Raw genomic sequence first — 19,727 nt, forward strand, 5'->3', positions numbered from 1 at the left:
AATTCTTAAATAAAAATGATTTAAACTCACATCTACAAGAATAACATGATTTTTAATTTAATTAAGATTTGTTCTCTACTGTCTTCCTTCTCTCTTAAAAAGTACAGTTGAATGGAAAACAAGCTAATTTTCTTATTTGTTTGCAAAGTAGAGATGAGGGTTTGTCTTATTATATTTTTATAAGTGGTCTAGTTTCCAAAGGAGAAGCAAAAAAAAAAAGTTGAAGGCTAAGAATAGGCATGACATTGCTCCCACCACTATTGAAAAATTAAAAGAAACATCTTTTAATTTGTGGGAAAAAAACTCATTTCTGGCAGAATTCAAATTATATCAAGACAGAAAGAGATAAATTCCAAATTGACATTTATTATCTCCCTCAGCTTTATTTTGTTTTAAGTTATATGTGCTCTTCATTTATTTTGCCATTTTCAGATGAATTTCAAATCTGTCACTTTCCTTTACTGATGCACATAAAATGAGACCTCTGAGATTCTAAATCAAGTGGACACATTGCAGGTGAATCACTCTTAGGACTTCTGCCATGGCATGCAGAGTGGGTGCAGAGGAAAGATGAACAGAAACAAATATTTCAAGTACAATGAAATAGAAATTTCAAATTTCTATTTGGTTATATAAAACATCAGCTCCAAGTGCCTGGAGCAATAGAAAATGTGTTGGCTCACACAGCTGGAGGGTTGGCTTCCGTGCTGACTCAATCCTGTGGTTCTGGATGTGTGGCTCGAGATGTGGGTCTTTGGACTCAGCATTTCTCCACACATTGGCTTCACCTCTAGAGTGGTAGAGAGATAGTACTAACATTTCATATTTTGCATTTTGCACTCAGCCAGGTTGAAAAAAACAGAAAAATAAGAATGAACTTTCCCAGAACCCCTGATCTTAGAGTCCCTAACTTGAGTCCCATGCCCATTTATGAACCGCTAACCAGCAAAGGAAACTGATTACCTCTAGGCATATGCCTGTCATTAGAATGATACTAAGGGAGAAAGCAATAGTGTCCCCAGTAGGTGTTATGAAGAAATGACAGCAAAGCCCTTCAGGAATTCCTAAAGGAAAGAATAACTGCTAATCACTATACTAATGTCAGATCTTCAAAAGCTTTTAGAGATAATCTATTCTAATTCCTCAACTTATAGAAAAGGAACTCAAGACAACAAACAAATTAAGTTTCCCAAGTTGCACAGCTGAAGATGGCACAGCTATGACTCTGACTTAAGTATTATTTTAAATCCATTGTGCTTTCAACACCAGGCTGTTTTTTCTTCATCCTGACTAATAAAAACAAAACCAAGGCACATAATTAGAAGTGTTTTTCATTGCTTTGGGATTCCAGCAGCTGGTGGGTACCATAACTTGTAAAGGAGAGAGGTAAATGCAGTTTATGTGATATAAATTGTTTACAATACCCTTTAATTTATTTTGAGGATATAGATTACCTTTCAATATCCTGGTCTTGTGTGGTTGTTTTGTTCCTTATCAGTAAAATTTTAAAAGGGCATCCAACATTCTGAAAAAGAACTATAGTATTTGGGGAGCAAAACTGTATTAATTTATGATGACTGTTTTTTCCTAGCATAACTTTCTGTATCTTATCGAACCAGGTTTTATTGTGGGTGGATTATTTGGCTTTCATTGTTTAGTTGTGCAAAACTATACAATTACTAGGAATAAGTTTCTGTTTTGAAGCTTGTGCTTAGTGGGCTATTTAATTGTGTAATGTTTGTAGTGGATCCCATGACAACACTTATTTTAGCGACCAATCAACATTTAGAAGTGCTTGTACTTAATTATTCCCAAAACAGCTGCATACACTTTAGTGTTCCTTTTTTGGGTCCATGTCCCTGAAACAATTTTCTGGGATGAAGAGATTCCAGTAGGAAGCCTCACTGGTATTCTGCTTCAGGCCAGCAACTCAGTCTTTAAGGTAAATCTTTAAAGTCTAATCCTTAATGTAAAAAATCAGTCAGACCAAGCATTTTCATCTGGTCTGTGACTGCAGGTCTCTTCCACTGTGATCTGTGTACATGAGATTTTAGTGTTTTCATATGAAGACATATGTAAAGCTTTCAGTACCTTTTGGAGACACAGTCCCATCAGCTCTGTTTCTCAAATTCCCACTAAGAGGCTTTTGTTTTCTTGAGAAAACAATTCTAATGTTTTAATAAAGTGTCCAGTTTGTGCATGCATTAAACCATAGGACCTAAACATTTCTTTAATATCTCCTTAGTGGTTTTCCAATGAATAATGTACCATTTCTAAATATTTGATGAAGGCGATAAATTGGATTAGTCCTCTACTCTTCAGTGACTTGTGGATTTACTCCCAGTTGGAAGCATTTCTGTCCTAGGAATATCAAAATCAGTGACCTTTTGGATGTCAATTTGTTTCTCCATCTGTCCCACAGTGGAGATGTGAGAAATTGGGCTGATGCTATTGAGCTATGCTTTGTCTCCTTTCAGGTGTCGATATGTTGATTCCCATAAGTTGAGCTTCTTTGACAAATGTTTTTTATATGCTATCTCTCTTCACTAGCGTGAAGATAGCTCACAAGTGAAGGATGTAATAATAAACCTTAAGATTTGTGGCTCATTTTCTGCCCCCCTTTTCTAGTATAGAGTTTCTCATAGTATCTTCAATATTTCTGTTCTTTTCCCAACCCGGATGAAATTGTCTATGTTTTTCTAGCTAAGTAATGTTAATTCAGGTACAATGCTACACCCTGGAAAAAGAATAATGTTATAGGAAAATGTGTTTCATTTTCTGAATTCTAGTCAGCTTTGTCAGCTCTGTCTGTTTACCAGTATAGTCCGTTTTAAAATCAATCTATAAAATAATATTTTATACCTGTCAATAATCAAATTAGAGTTTGAAGGGAACAGATGTAGTCTTAATAACTTTCAGAATCATGTCACTTGTTTAAATTAAAGGGAGGTTTAACCAAGTAGGTGGGTTGTTAACTCGAGGCATCGCTATAAATCCTGATTTTATGTAATTGTTTTTAAGCCTTTTATTTTTGTGTGGGTAGTTGGGAAGAATGGCTGAAAGTCTATCTGCATATAGTCTATGTTGTCTGCGTATTATTCTTTCTTAACTTAAATCTAATTTTATTTTATTATATATATATTATTGCATTTTAGGTTCTGGGGTACATGTGGAGAATATGCAGGATTGTTGCATAGGTACATACATGGCAATGTGGTTTGCTGCCTCCATCCCTATCGCCTATACCTGACATTTCTCCCCATGTTATCCCTCCCCAGCTCCCTACCCTCCACTGTTCCTCCCCTAGTCCCCGCTGACAGATCTCAGTGTGTGATGCTCCCCTCCCTGTGTCCATGTGTTCTCTTTGTTCAACACCTGCCTATGAGGGAGAACATGTGATGTTTGATTTTCTGTTTTTGTGTCAGTTTGCTGAGAATGATAGTTTCCAGGTTCATCCATGTCCCTACAAAGGACATGAACTCATCATTTTTTATGGCTGCATAGTATTCCATGGTGTATATATGCCACATTTTCCCATCCAGTCTATCATTGATCGGCATTTGAGTTGGTTCCAAGTCTTTACTATTGTAAACAGTGCTGCAGTGAACATACATGGGCATGTGTCCTTATAATAGAATGTTTTATAATCCTTTGGATACATACACAGTAATGGGATTGCTGTGTCAAATGAATTTCTATTTCTAGGTCCTTGAGGAATCGCCACACTGTCTTCCACAATGGTTGAACTAATTTACACTCCCACCAACAGTGTAAAAGTGTTCCTATTTCTCCACATCCTCTCCAGCATCTGTAGTCTCCAGATTTTTCAATAATTGTCATTCTAACTTGTGTGAGATGGTATCTCAATGTGGTTTTAATTTGCATTTCTCTAATGACCAGTGATGATAAGCATTTTTTCACATTTGTTGGCCTCACTTAAATCTAATTTTATATACAACATACAAGCGATCAAGTTTATTTTGTTTAATTTAATTTTTTTAAAAAAATTTTACTTCTGTTCAGGTTATTTCTTGTCACATGCTTCAGAGACTGATGGCTTACTATCTGTATTTGAACCCCTAGCTCTCTTGGTCTCAACTCTGGATGTCCACTTCCTTCCTCTCTGTCTAGTATTTAGGTTTCTAATATGGATCATTCTCTTGGCCTCCATACTTCATGTCAAGCTCAAAGATAACCATCCCAGATTATAACCCTTGAGCCTAGCGAGGCATTTCAGGTTATAAAAGTCACATGTACTGACCCATCTTGTCTTTGCCTTAATTATAAAGGAAGCCTGAGATCATGTCTTGCCCCAACAATGAAGTCTACTATAATCCAATGAAAATGTTGATAAAAACTTACTGGGAGCATGCACTGGTGGCCTGGGCTTAGGATCCGCTCACAGACAAGTTTTATTTAGCCAAACATGTGTTTTAACAAAATCTGAGTGTATTCAGGCAGATCAAGGACTCTCAGGTTTGAGTATGTGTTCCTGACACACAGGCATCCTAAATCACACTACATTAACATTACTTGTTTGTTCCTAAATGTATTTTACATTGTGATAGTGAAGACTGGCTTTGACCATCCAACTATTTTAGGTTAACCATATTCTGATTTAATTAATTAAATTAATTAATTAATTAATTAATTTTTAAGCAAGTATTTAACTTTTCTTTCTGTATATATATATATTTTTAATTGCACTTTAGGTTCTGGGGTACATGTGCAGAACATATAGGATTGTTGCACAGGTACATACATGGCAATGTGGTTTGCTGCCTCCATCCCCCCGTCATCTGTATCTGGCGTTTGTCTTCATATTATCCCTCCCAAACCTCCCTGCCCCCTGATGTCCTGCCCCTATTCCTCCCCAGCTGACCTCAGTGTGTGGTGCTCCCTTCCCCGTGTCCATGTTCTCATTGTTCAACACCCGCCTATGAGTGAGAACATGCTGTGTGTTTTTCTATCTTGTGTCAGTTTGCTGAGAATGATGGTTTCCAGGTTCATCCATGTCCCTACAAAGGACATGAACTCATCCTTTTTGATGGCTGCATGGTATTCCATGTGCCACATTTTCCCTGTCCAGTCTATCACCACTGGGCATTTGTTTACTATTGTAAACAGTGCTGCAATAAACATACATGTGCATGTGTCTTTATAATGGAATGATTTATAATCCTCTGGATATATACCCAGTAATGGGATTGCTGTGTCAAATGGAATTTCTATTTCTAGGTCCTTGAGGAATCGCCACACTATCTTCCACAATGGTTGAACTAATTTACACTCCCACCAACAGTGTAAAAGTGTTCCTATTTCTCCACATCCTCTCCAGCATCTGTAGTCTCCAGATTTTTCAATGATCGTCATTCTAACTTGTGTGAGATGGTATCTCAATGTGGTTTTGATTTGCATTTCTCTAATGACCAGTGATGATGAGCATTTTTTTCATATGTTTGTTGGCCTCATATATACCTTCTTTTGAAAAGTGTCTGTTCATGTCCTTTGCCCACTTTTAAATGGGTTTGTTTGTTTTTTCTTGTAAATCTATTTAGTTCTTTGTAGATTCTGGATATTAGCCCTTTGACAGATGGGTAGATTCAAAATTTTTTTCCATTCTGTTGCTTGCCAGTTCACTCTGATTGTTTCTTTTGCTGTACAGAAGCTCTGGAGTTTAATTAGATCCCATTTGTCTATTTTGGCTTTTGTAGCCAATGCTTTTGGTGTTTTAGTCAGTTTAAGAAAATGCATCTTTCTATCATTTCTAAACTGAGATTTTTTTGGGGGTGCCGTGATGTCTTATCTGCTTAACATACTTGACATTGTTTTATTCTTGGTGATGACACAAAGGGAAACAGGAGTGACTAGAAATAAGACCTCTGCACTGTCCTGCATGTATGAGCAGCTCTAACTGAATAAAGACTGTGACCATGATGAGTGACTATTTGAGGCTCTGGTGAATATGCTTCTGCATGGATTTAGGCATCCTATATGGCATGAATGTTCCTTCCATTTTTTTAAAGGACAATGCCAAATTTATTCCTTGATATTTGATTGTTTTGGTGTTTTATTAGTTACAATCAGGCTTGGTTACAAGTGATTAAAAAAACAAGAATAACAATGCTTCTTAAAAACTGATCAAATGTTTATTTAACTCTCACTTAAGAGGCTGAGGAGGTGATCCAGGCCTGGAATGAACTCAGGCTTCTTCTGATTGGCTGCGTCATTCATCATCCTTAAGGCTTTTCCGGTGTGATCCATGTGGCTGCTTTAGCCCCACCTATCATGTTCACGTTCTAGCCAGCAGAAAGGAAAATAAGGCAAGAAAGGGCACACCCCCACCTCTTAAGGCCTCATGCCAGAAATTTCACCACACGCATATCTCAATTTATGCCCCTTTGTCTACAGTTTAGTCATCTGGCCATAATCAGATACAGGAAAAGTTGGAAAGTAGGATTCTTCTTGCAGACAAGTACATAGCTAAATACTGGTGGTTCAATTACTATAGATGAAAAAGAAAATGAATTATTGAGGAGCAGCTACCAATCTCTAATTTCTTTCTCTTTTTATTTTTGCTTTTTTTTTTTTTTTTGAGATGGAATTTTGTTTTTGTCATCAGGATGGAGTGCAGAGGCAAGATCTCAAGTCATTGCAACATCCACCTCCTGGGTTCAGGTGATTCTCCTGCCTCAGCCTCCTAAGTAGCTGGGATTACAGACATGTGCCCCCCCACCCAGCTAATTTTTGTATTTTTGAGTAGAGACAGGATTTCACTATGTTGGCCAGGCTGGTCTCAAACTCCTGACCTCAGGTAATCCACCTGCCTCAGCCTCCTGAAATGCTGGGATGACAGGTGTGAGCCACCGCACCTGGCAACAATCTCTAACTTCAATATACATTACAGAATCATTATTTCAATAACTTCATGTTTCATTGTTTGTACGACTATCACAAAGATATTTGTTTTCTGCGCAGAAAAAAATAAATGCCTATGCCCAAACACACCCAACATGTCTGAATTCAAAGGTAAAAAAGCCCTAGCTTCCAGATGTATTATTTACCTTAATAATATCTGTGATTATTATAAATGAAAAATTTTTGCTATGGATTTTTTTAAATGCTAAAATATTTTACATTGAGTGCCTATGGCCATTTTAGTTTACTCGATTAACCTAATATATGATGGATTTATATGTTAAATTTTTCCATGAGAAATGACCATAAGTGCAGCAAATAATCAATTCTGAAAAAAAAAAAATGAAAAGGGATTGCCCAATGCATGAGCTTCACATGGAGAATTAATTAGGTGCTCACAGCTCACTAGACCTCCTGGGAGCTACCCCAAGAGGAGTTTCAGAAAGCAAAAGAAATGGGATAAATAAACAGTGGTGAGCCACCTGCAGAATTAGGGAGGTGGCTAAAAGGTTATGTACCATCAAAGAGCTGGTCAAGGACCCTGAAGGAAGGCCATCTCTGATGGAAGATAGAAGTTGGCAGCTGACTGCTGTGGCCAAAGCCGCTGCCGACAGATGGTGAGAACAGAGAGTCATCCGGCAAAGCTTCAACGTGGTGTCTGGGGAGCACTGATATGGAGCCTTTTTAAGCGCTTGCCAGGGAAAGAAGTGACCCCGCTCAGCTGTTTGGGGCCCATGAGCCTGTAGTACGTTACCTTTGGCAGCAAAGTCCCCGTCTGCAGTATTTCCATTTCCTCAGAGAGCACTCAATTGTCATTCCATAGTAGGTCAAGGGGAAAATTGTGACCCCTGGTCCTTCATGTCTCCCATGCTGCTTTGGTATCTCCATACAAGAGAGAGAGCTGTCACCCTCTGTTGAACAGCAAGGCAACCTGAGGCTTGGGCTTCACTCAGGAGCAGCTGAACCCATATCCGCTCCTGCAAGAGAAGATTCCTCATTGTCAATCTGAAGGGTGAGAGAAGAAGCAGAACATAGAGGACTCCTGAGTGCTCAGAGAAAAGGAGGAAACTCAAAAGTTATCAGCAAAATGGACTGAGGCTACAAGCCCATATCTCAAAAAACTAAGAGGAAAAAATATGAAAAGATAGATGACATCAGGGCGAACTCCAAAAATCCAGAAACAAGAGAATGAATGTACAAATATCAATGGCCAAACCATGTATAAAAACAGAAAACTACAACCCGCAGCCTGCAGCAATCTGCTCCTGAATTACTTGTTACTGGTTGTCTTACTGTCGATTCCCACCTCTATGTAGCCAGCCAGGAAGCCAGTGGGCTACGTGTAAGTCAGACTTGTAGAAAATAGGTTTTTATCTCTCATAACAACTCAGGAAGCCAAGCAATAACTTCTGTAGTAATTACCCAAAATGGCCAGGACTCAATCAATAAATTATAGCTTCCTTAATTTTTGTTCATCCTTCCAATTTAGGAGCAACCAGAGAAAGCAAAATATGCCCCCTAACCAATCAAATGGGATTCCCACTTCTAGTGAGCCACCTCCGGCTTGCCCATGCCAATAGCCTCCAATCAGTGGACAATGGAACCTTCCCTCTCCTCCACTCTAAAACTTCCCACTCCTCTGCCTACCTTTGGATTTCTGCCAAAATGCAAGTGATGGTGACTGACTGAATAGACTTTACTGATTCTCATTTGGTTGGTGTTCATTTATATCTGCAGAAACTATACATCAGCTCTGAGTTCAAACATATAATTATTTGTTACCTTATTCTCACGTCCCATGAAGCCTTCCTCTCTCTCTTCTCCATCTATCCACATCAGACCCTTTCTTCCAAATCCCACTGCCTCCAAAACCCTACCCCAGATAGTGGCAACTAGTCTGACACCTTTGGTCTACAGTGGTTGGTGATCCTTACCACCTCCTGAAGGCCACTGGCATTCTATACCGTTTGGGGCTTGAATTATGTTGAATTCAGATACGTTTCAATGCCTTCCCACAACACCCTGAGCATTTACTAAGATGTTTGTCTCAGCGTGTTACTCAAAGGGGAGGTCCACCAAGGCAGTGTCAGCACCCCATTGGGATATTTCAGAAATGCTTATCAATTGGACCCTGCTCCCAACTTACCTAATCGGAAAGCCTCTAGAAGATTGTGGTACACATTATTTTTTTTTTGAGAGGCACTGCCCTGCAGCCTCTGGCAGGGATCAGTTCATAGGTCCTAGGAAGTATTCAATGAACACTCACAGAACAGAATTGATGACTTTCTTTAAATGAACCAAAGCTTCACATAGAAGCACTGCCTTTTGTTTTCAAGGACTAAACACATGAAACTGAATGAAATTTTTTTGGCTTGAGAACACAGGTAGAAAACATATTGAAACGCAGCTCCTTTCAACGCATTCAGCCATCACACACTTAGACACTTCAAACAACAAAGATTTTTATGGCCTGTGAAGAGTGAGTTAAGTACTAGCAAATTCTCAGACTAACAATAGTACCAAAGAAGTTGCCTACTAGATGGTAGTTTTGCAGAAGAAAGGAAGCTAACGACTGTGGAGAGGGCTGGTTCCTAACCAGGAGCTGCATCAAAAGCCAGACACTCTTTTCTATGGCTGCATAGTAATCCATGGTGTATATGTGCCACATTTTCTTTATTTAGTGTATCATGGATGGGCATTTGGGTTGATTCCGAGTCTTTGCTATTATTGTAAACAGTGCCACAATGAAAATACATATGCATGTGAACACATGGGCACAGGGAGGGGAACATCACACACCAGGGCTTGTTGGGGGGTCAGGGGACTAGGCGAGGGATAACAGTGTGTGGGGGATTGGGGAGGGATAACATTAGGAGAAATACCTAATGTAGATGATGGGGGAATGGATGCAGCAAACCACTATGGCATGTGTATACCTATGTAACAATCCTGCACGATCTGCACATGTACCCCAGAACTTAAAGTACAATTTAAAAAATGAAATTAAATTTAAAAAAAACCCAGACACTCAAGTGCATGAAGAAGCTTCAGGTAACTGGGAGGGAAGCGAGTGTGACGCAGTCAGGAAATGGAGTAGTGCCAAGTAACAAGGCAGAACTGCCCACAACAAAGTCTTTTTCTTTCTCCCCAAATACGGCTAAGTTAGCGCCACCTGGGCTCTGTGAACAGTTGAAACCAACTGGAGAAGTGAAGCATGTAAAACTATGTTGAGGGGGAGTCTTGCATGTGGTTTATGCAGGGTGTGTAGCTATGATCACTGCTGAAAGAAAATTAGCTGCCCTAGTCAGATCCTGGATACTTCTAATAGCTTCAGTTTAAGGAAGTAAGGCCGGATGACTGGGCTTTTTTTTTTTTTCTTACTATTTTTTCAGAAAACACACGAAGTTGGCAAGAGAAAGGACATCTGAAATAAACGAAAATGATGGCAGCACTGGCCTGGCATGTAGAACCCTGGCAACCCGCAACTCTGCAAGCACCATCACTTCCTCATCACTGTGTTTGCTAAGTCACCTATGGGGCTCTTCAGTAATGGGGGCTGCAAAGAAGGTTTGGGGACAGACAGCGAATCACTTGCTGGCTTTGCTAAAGCATCCAGAGGTGATCTGAAACAAAGTTCAGGCTGCTGTTGCTAAGTGTGAGGAAAGACAGCCTTTGGGGCCAACAGGCCCCATATCGCACACTACTAAATAAGCATATTTCATACAAACAACAGGCTTCATTTCAAACAGGCCTTACTCTCCTGCACAGACTCCATATGCTTCCTAAGAATCAAACTTAAACTAAAAGACAAAGTCTGAGGTTGGAGTGTGTATGCGATTTCACTGATGTGCAATGCTGATAATAAACCCAAAGAAAAGCAAGTATATTTAGTCCAAGAATATGTTCATCTCCCTTCTAAAGGCAAAACATGGTTAAAATCCCACACAAAGAGGTGAGCCTGCCTGTAGCTGGGAAGGCTGGTAAATATATTAATGCCACCTTAAAATCTGAGTCTTATCATTCCTTGGCAATTAGATCGGACAGTATAGAATGAAGAACTAAAAGCCAATTATGAGCCTCTGGGACATAGATTTCATTAAAAATTGATGCAGAGTGAAACAGAAATCTGAACTACATCTGGCAAACACGTGCAGGCCTTTGATCGCCAAGGCCCAGCCACAGAGTGTTTTCTGTTCCTGCTTATTTGACTGGGACTTTCTTCTTCTTCTTCTTTTAATTAATTTGTTTATTATACTTTAAGTTCTGGGGTAATGCTGGGACTTTCTTCTGTTGTATTTCTTGATGATGCTGGAAGGCATTTTGAGACCGGAGCAGTGATGGGACGTGAGGGGTGAAATAAAGAAGATAGTTGGCTGTTGTATTTAGAGTAAATGTGAAGTTCTAACCTGCTGTGGGTAACCAAGGTGGTCCAGAGAACATGAACGAGAGTCCACGGGGCAGAGCCACTGGGAAGCACTGGTAGGGTAGAAGAACCAAGGGGTGAGGTGTCCAGAATGGATGTTTCGATGTCACTCTTCGCTTCGCCAAGAATCTTTCGGGCTGACTGTAAGTCTTTTGTGGGAAAGGACAACCTCTCTCTTGCTCCCCGCTGAATCCCCTGTAGCACCTAACAGAGTCCCTAACCCATATGAGGGTCTAATAAAAACTATTCTATTGCCTGACCCTGGTGGTAGAGTCACCTCACCTGCTGGGGAGGTCTCCAATAGGTACCAGCTAGCTGCCACATTCTAATGTCCTCACCCCCTGCACTGGAAGATGTGGGCTTACATCACTGTTTAGAGGGTGTGGAGAAATCTAGTCATGTCTTAGAGCACCATGCACCCAGCTCTAAGAGAGATCTTGGAATGTGTAGACTTGAAGGGAAATTTTGAGAAAGAGAAAGATGGGGGTTGGTGAAGGTATACTTTAGCCGAGACAATGGACTTGGTTTTAAAAAAATGTCAGTTTGAGTCTGAAACCTGTAATGTACCAGCTGTATGACTATGAGCAATTCTGTTTGCCTTTCCAAGCTTCAGGCCCCTTGTATGAAGAAAGCATTTGGGGTAGCATAAATCATTCTTTACATCTGCATTTATTTGGTGCTCTCTTTTATGTGTCTGTCAACCTCAGAAGCCAAAGTTTAAAGTGAGTGGCTGACTGTTTAAGGGAAGAGATGAAATAAAAACCAGCAGTGCATATATAATTCACTAAAAACCTTTACTTTCTTTTTTTGGTCAGCAACCATATTGCTTTCACTGACATAAGAGATTCTACTGACTTTATTTTCTTAATTATTTGTATTTTTGTACTATGTTATAGCCAGATTAGGTCCATAAGGAAGGTATTTGTTATAGAAACATAAAATAAAATATGTTGAAGTCTATTAAATCATGAAAACAGACTTGTTGATGAAATTCCAAAATACTAGCTTTTAATCTAGTTTCCTTCTTGACTGCAGGTCTTAAAGATAGATATAATTTCTTATTCATCACAAAGTCTCCCAATAGTAGATAGATAAATATTACCATATTAATTATCTTACTATATATATTATAGCATATCCAATATTAGTGTGGTATTATTATAAACAGTAGGTTAAATATTTATTAGATTAATGTGTCTCAGTTATCTACTGCTGGGTAGCATACTATCCCAAAGCTTAGTGGATTAAAATAACAGCCAGTTTGTTTTATTGCTCATAATTTTATGATTTTGGCAGGGCTCAGGAGGGTAGTTTCTCTCTGCTCCTTGCACCATCGGTTGCAGCTTCTTGACGGGGTCAGAGGATCCACTTGCAAGGTGGCAAGCTCATGTCCTCACTTGTGCTGCAGGTTGGCAGGGATGGCTGACGCCTGGCTCTGGTACGATTATGAGGCAGCTGGACTCCTCTCCCTTCCTGCACACTCTCATGTCCTCCACTGCTCCTTGTGGTCTCTCCGTATGGTTCCTCCAGGTTAGCTGGACTCCAGGAGTGTAGCTAGACTTCTTAATGTTGGTTAAGGGTTCTGAAAGCAGGAGAAAGCAGCTGTTAGGACATCCTATGGCTTAGATGGAGAACTGGCATAGGGCTACTTCCACTGCACCCTGTTGGTTGAAGCTAGATTCACTGTGGGAGGGGACTACAGATGGGTGGGAATACCGAGTGACATGGATGGTTGATCCATCCTTGGAAACGAGCTAATCCCAAATGAACGAATGAACACAATCATTAAAGAATCCTTCAGGTTTGAGAGACAGTGTTTAAAAAGTACTGCATATAGCCGTATCTAGCTATATAATATGTATATGTGTGTGTGTGTGTGTGTATATATATATATAGAGCCATATATAAAGCCACATACACCCACACACACACACACATATATATAGCCATATATAAAGCCACATACACACACACACACACACACACACACACACACACACACATATATATAAAATCATACCCCAGGAGGTTGCATACAAGGTGAACATATAGTAGAGAAATATATGGACGTAGGCCATGTCCAATTCCATAAAACACAACATCACATGATATCACACAGTTAAGCTTATAAAACATTACCGATTCTGTTTCCCAAAACAAAAAGTTTTCTTGGGCTTTAGGATCATGAAATCGGATGGAACAATCAGAAGGAGTCTGAATAATCTTGAATAATCAAGGATAATAAACTTTAGTAAGTCATGGCTGTTAGAAGACTTCTTTTTGGTTTTTTGAAGACATCTAGATCATTATTGTGCATAAAAGCCAGGAGAAGAGTCCTGGATCACTCAAAGCCCCTAATAAAGTTTCTTATATTCTTGGGCATCTGTGCTGTCATCTTCAGAACACAGGTATAAGGAACTCTTCTGGGTAAGTTATACTGTCTATTTTTATTAATACGCACGCATACACACACACACACACACACACATATATATAAACAACTTTTTTTAAGTTAAAACTGCATTGTGAGAAATATTTTCAGTGAATCATGATATATGTCCCTATGATAGAGTGAGTATTTCTGATGCTACTTTAACCACTTACAGTTACCGTCATGAGAGGAGAACTGCACTAACAAGAAACACTTTCACAGGAAGGGCTCTGGCACAGTTATCTGAAACTTCGCTGCAGAAATTGCTGAGAAAACATCAAAGAAAGGAGAACTTGCCCCTTTCTTTGACTGTTTTATCACCCACGCATGTGATTATGCAATGACCTTCGGCTTCTTTTAGAGACTCATAGATCATTATTTAGAAGTTCTGCTGTTAGGAAGACCCTGCCCGACGGCATCATGTCTCTTCCATTTCTGGCCTGATATTACGGCTTCACCTCATCAGCAAGAAAGTGCATTTGTGCAACTACAACAGAGCAGCAGCACTCTTGGGCAAGGAACTGCCGCAGATAAGGGCACCCCTCTGGCTCACATCCACAGGCCTCATTAGAAGAGATTGGTGAGACGCCCGTGGGTCTGCCCAGGAAGCCTACCTACCTGGATGTGGGCTTCCAGAAAGAACTGGCAACCATGTGGAAGCTGGTCCATTCACTTGGCATATTTCAAATAAAATCATTCCCTGACCCACTCCCCAGACACCTTTCTTATGTAGCTTAAAAATGAAAGGCCTTGATCCTTTTGTAGTTCATGAGCATGATGATTGGGTGTTCACACTCTTGTGTGAGATGTGCCACCCTTGAACCTTGTTATGACGTTGGCACATTACCCATCTGACCTGAACTTGGAGGATCATTTAAAAAAATAAAAATTAAAAAATTGAAAAATGAAAGGCCTTTTACTTGCTTCAGTTAAAAATAGAGCCTTAGATATGCATATCCTCACATATACAACCACAACCAGTCGATTATAACTCTCACCCCTTGGCAAGCATGAATTGCACATGAAATTCTCGAAGAGCTTCTAGACTGAAATACTGCAATAAATGTTGATAATGACCTCTTCAAATTATCCGAAATTATTAGCAACTTAAATATTCACTTCCCCGATATGAGAACGATAATGAGAAAATATAGATAATAACTATTATAAAAAGTTAAAATATTCATCACGGATTAGTGAAGGTTGTCCAGTGCACACATACCATTATTGGTAATATTTGTTTAGAGCTAGCTTCTTGCCAGGGACTGCACAAAACTTTTTATAGATATTCTCTTCTTTGATCTTTATAATTTTGTGAGGTCTACATTATTATGACATCATTTTACAGGTAAAGTTAAGTAATGTGCTCAAGGTTACACAGACAGTAGGTGGGGAAGACTAGATTCTAACTCTAGCTGCCATATTACCCTTGGGAACATTCCAAAGCTCCTACTGTGCTGGTACACACACACACACACACACACACACACACACACACACACACACACACATGTGCATACACCTCTAGCCAACATTCTGATAGCTTTACTGAAGCAAGTGTTGTTTCTGTAGCATCCCCACTGCCCAGTGTTGGTTGTGGTTTTCAATTCCCAACAGTCTTAGTTAATAGCTTTATAATAAATTTGTGGAATTACTGTTAGGTTTCACTTTCATTGATCATTTTGTTCATACACATTGCTGTGTTATTATTTTCATTGTTAATTTTTTCATAATGTTTAGTTATCATTGAATTTTTTCTCCTGCAAAGTGAGATACTTGGGATGGGTGGATGTGGGATCTCTTGATTTGCTTAAGGAAAAGTACTGAATTAAATCATGCACACATCTGTGTCATATGCAGTGAGGTTGGGGTGACTGGTGTCTCTCTCCGCTGTGGATGTTTTTAACAATTTTTATGAAAATTTATTTCCTTTAAACTTGAAAAGTCTTTATCTGTAGCAGATCCAGTTCTAGTTGACCCTTCGTCAAGTTTTGTAAAGTCTTTTCAAGTTTAAAAATCTCTTGGAGTCTCCTTAAACTCCATCAGGACTCTGGAGGAGTTAGGAAGCCAGTGGAGAACGTGTCCTGGAGCAAAACCCTCAGTGCTCCTCAGCCCTTCCCTTCCACCTGCATACTCACTGATATGTATGCTCGTGAATGTGCACACGCTCACAAAGACACACACACTCACGTAGACACAGAGGCATACATACTCAGAAATACCCATACACACAGATACTCAGACATACTCGGTCCCTCACACAGATAAGTGCAAAGTCACGTACACTCACAAATATAGCCAGACACACACACTCACAGAGAGTTGTTTAATGGGAACAGAGTTTTCAGTTTTATGAGACAGAAACTTTCCAGAGATTGGTCATACAATACCATGAATATCCTTAACACTACCAAATTGTATACTGAAAAATGGTTAAGATTACAAATTTTTTGTGTATTTTACCACAATTAAAGATAATTTTTAAAAGACAGAGATGTTCACTGTAAGCAGGTGAGTGCATTAGTTAAATCTTTCATTCTTAAGGAGAGAACAGCTTTCTTCCATTTTCCTGCCATGAGGTGAGGCAGATCCCAGCGATCTACCACTGCTCCTTGGGAAGGTAGATTACAGGTGATTGTAGATCCCTGGCAAGAGCAGGCCATACCCAGGGAAGCCAAAGCAACAAGAAAATTCCTGCCATCTGGAGCTGTCCCTGGTGTGGATTTATAGCTCTCCTAAAAGAAAAAGGAGAAGAGGCTGTTGGAGGCATGGTCCTCTCTTAGATCCCATGTCCTAGTGTGTTGGCAACTGCGATGGTGCTTCATAAATTCCTTTTTAAATGTCATTGTTAGACGTTGTGAAAATTCTCACGTGGCTTCGAAAAATATGTGAATGGATACAGAAGGCCACTTGCCTTCCCCCACTACTCACTACTGTGGCTAGAACATGACTACAAACTGCCCACCCAGCCTCCCTTTCATCCTCTCCCCTGGGACACCTCCTTCTGGAGTGGAAAGTTTTTCCCGGCTCCTATGGGATCAAGGGCAGTGAAGGAGAAAGGTCTCTCAAGAGATGGACTTGGGTCATTCAGGTAAGAGGGGCTGACATCCTTGTAAAAGTCCAGTTGTTATTTATATCTACTCATCTCCCTCTGGAATTACATCTATAACCAACAAAATCCTGGTCTTGCTCAGCTGGAAAAAACCAGCAGCATCCAGACATGACTGGTTTTTTTGTTTGTTGTTTGTTTGTTTGAGATGTGAAGTTTTGCATGTAAATCAAATAGAGTTTGCCAGAAAATTCATTGCCTGAGCAAATACGGTCTGCTCCTTGGGTGTTGCCAAGTAGGAGAAAGATGGTTTGTCTGGAGAGACTCCAGAGAAAACTGTCAATACCATAGAAATGAAAACTCAGAATTAAAGGACCAAGGTAAGGGGATCTGTAATCCCCCCTCCCATGCATTTTCTGTCTACCCACAACTCCCAAAGTTTGCTTCATATTTCTGACAGACACCGGGACCCCAAAGTGATGCATCTAGGCATTCTTACCCTGCTTCTTGGGGAGGCAATGGGGTGACCTCTTCAGCTGCAGAATAGTGAGAAGGTATGCCCAGGCCCATGCAGCCAGAGGGAGTCACGTCTCCTTGTCTCCTCGGAGGTCTCATGCTGAGCTAGCGAGGCCAAGAAAGTAGGGGCAGAACTGGATGACCCTTGTGACATTCCCACTGGAGTCTCCTCGGGCTCCAGGCCTATTACAATCTCATGTGAGAGACTGGCCATGCCACAGTGAAAGAGCACAGTGTGTTGCAGCAACCCTGAAACTGTTTGCCCAGAGAATCTTTCCTCGCCCTTTTCCTATATGGGTGCAGAAAAGAATTAACATGGCAAACCTAAAACTGGCCTTAGAAAGCCTTACTTGCAAGATTGGCCCTTGCTTGGCATCTGAGAACTTGAACTTCCGGAGTCTTCCCACTGTTCCCTAACGGACAAGCTATTCAAAAATTGTGGCTCATGCAGAACACCTGTTTCCTTCGGGGAGTCTGGAATTTGGGTATGAGCAAGGCAGAGGGTACCTATGTGACCAGACCCCATAAACACCCTGAGCACTGAGCCTCTAGTGAGCATCCCTGGCAGATGACATTACATGAGTGTTGTCACAGCTCATTGCCAGGATGGTAAGCACAGCCCCTGTGCCTTGATTGGGAGAGGACCTTGGAAGCTTCTGCCTGGTTTCCTCCAGACTTCGCCCAAGTGACTTTTCTCCTCTGATTTGGATTTGCATCTTTTCGTCATGATTTACCATGTAGTATATATAATATATGTACATTTATATCTGATCATAGCCATGTGAGCGGCTGTCTGGTGATTCCTCCTAATGAACCCATAGAACCTGGGTGTAGTCTTGGGGTCCTCAACACAGGAGTGGTGGGGCTAACTTTGCAGGTGGTGTTTTCCAGAGTCCTTTTTCAACTGATTCTAGTTGAGTTCTGGAAATGGCAGACAAAAGAGGGTGTGGGTGGGAAGAAAGGGACAAGCTAGGATAGTTCTTCCCTCCCTCTTGACCCCAGACAGTGTTTCTTGTAATGATTGGATCTCAAGCTCCCACCAGACTGGACCACAGGATTCCAGTGCCTGACATTCCCTCAGCCCTCCCACTGTGATGACACCAACTCCTCCCTGCTGTTGCTAATTGTGGAGTTGACTCACCTTCTCCTGTTTGGTTTCTTGTCTCTTCTATCACCTGTGTAACCAATCCCTGCCTTAAATTCCTTCTTTCAGAAAGACTTAAAGTGGTCTTTGTTTTCCTAATGAAAACCCCACCTGTTACATTTCTTAAATATTTACATGGTTCCGCCTCCATGCCAGGCAAGAGCATTCACAAATAGAAGAAACAATCCCATCATTAAGGACCTCAGAGCCTATACACCTGTGGAAATTCCATCCCGAGCACAGTTCAAGATTCACTGTGTGACCAGAAACCTTTGCTCTGATGTCTCAGCCATATAACCATGAGGAAATGCTCTGTAAAATGAATGGGCTTTCACCATATACTAGGGCTTGGTGCCTTGGACACGTTTTTATTGACTTTGTTAAGCACAAGGAAAGCCATTGCATTTACGACGCTATGAGGTTGGTGGTTTGGGGGAGTCAGAAAGCCAACTACTCTGTGTGCATCTTCACACAGCCAATAATTAGTCTCAGGCCAAAAGTGACACAGTGGAGGTTGTTGTGAGGGTGACAATTCTGTCCTGAATGCACAACTCAACCCCAAGTTATGGGGGCATCTGGCATCTATGTAACCTCATCTGAAGGGTACAAGGGTGGCCACTCATCCTCAAACCCCACATGGGCAAGGGTATCTAGGAATTCTGGACACTCAGATTTAATGTTTGCCAGGAGGACTATGAGAATGTGATAGGTAGAGATTGGGGGAGGGTTTTAAAAAATACTGAGAAGACCTGAAATTGCATGAATGCTGAGCAGAAGCAGTACCAGACATCTTTAGGGTGTTACTCTAGCACTCCACAAGGAATGTGGCAAAGATGGCCTTTGGACAGTTAAGTGGTCAGCAGCCTCTCTCCAGGGAACTCTGGCTGGAATCCCTACCCTTTTGTAGCCAAGCAGAAGTACAACCAAGGAAACAGAAAGTGATCATGCAGTGTGAGAACTACAGCAAGGCGAACTCCCTGCAAGGCATCTGGGGAGTCAATGGAGGGCAACTGGGCAGGGGAGAAAGACGGAAGCCAGAAGGCGGAAGCTTAGTGATGGAGAGGAGGAGAGGAGAAGTGAAAGTGGAAGGCAGGGAGGGGAGACTGGTGTTGGGGGAAGTTTTCTAAAACATCAGAGACCTTAAATTGTATGAATGCTGAGGGAAAGAGCAGTGCTAGAGGCAGAGTCTAGCTTGTATAGGGCCTTGTCAGTTTAAGTTTAGAATTTATCCAAAAAGCAAACAGAA

General features: G+C 40.7%; 1 non-coding gene across 1 annotated transcript; it reads left to right on the forward strand.

Moving 5' to 3' along the window:
- The first annotated feature begins 14,525 nt into the window (after positions 1-14,525).
- LOC118153381 (small nucleolar RNA U13) lies at positions 14,526-14,629 on the forward strand. Its single transcript, XR_004742620.1, has one exon. It is a non-coding gene; the product is annotated as a small nucleolar RNA U13 (small nucleolar RNA).
- Positions 14,630-19,727: the final 5,098 nt, after the last annotated feature.

Source organism: Callithrix jacchus, chromosome 4 (assembly GCF_049354715.1).
Source record: "Callithrix jacchus isolate 240 chromosome 4, calJac240_pri, whole genome shotgun sequence".
Classification (NCBI taxonomy): domain Eukaryota; kingdom Metazoa; phylum Chordata; class Mammalia; order Primates; family Cebidae; genus Callithrix; species Callithrix jacchus.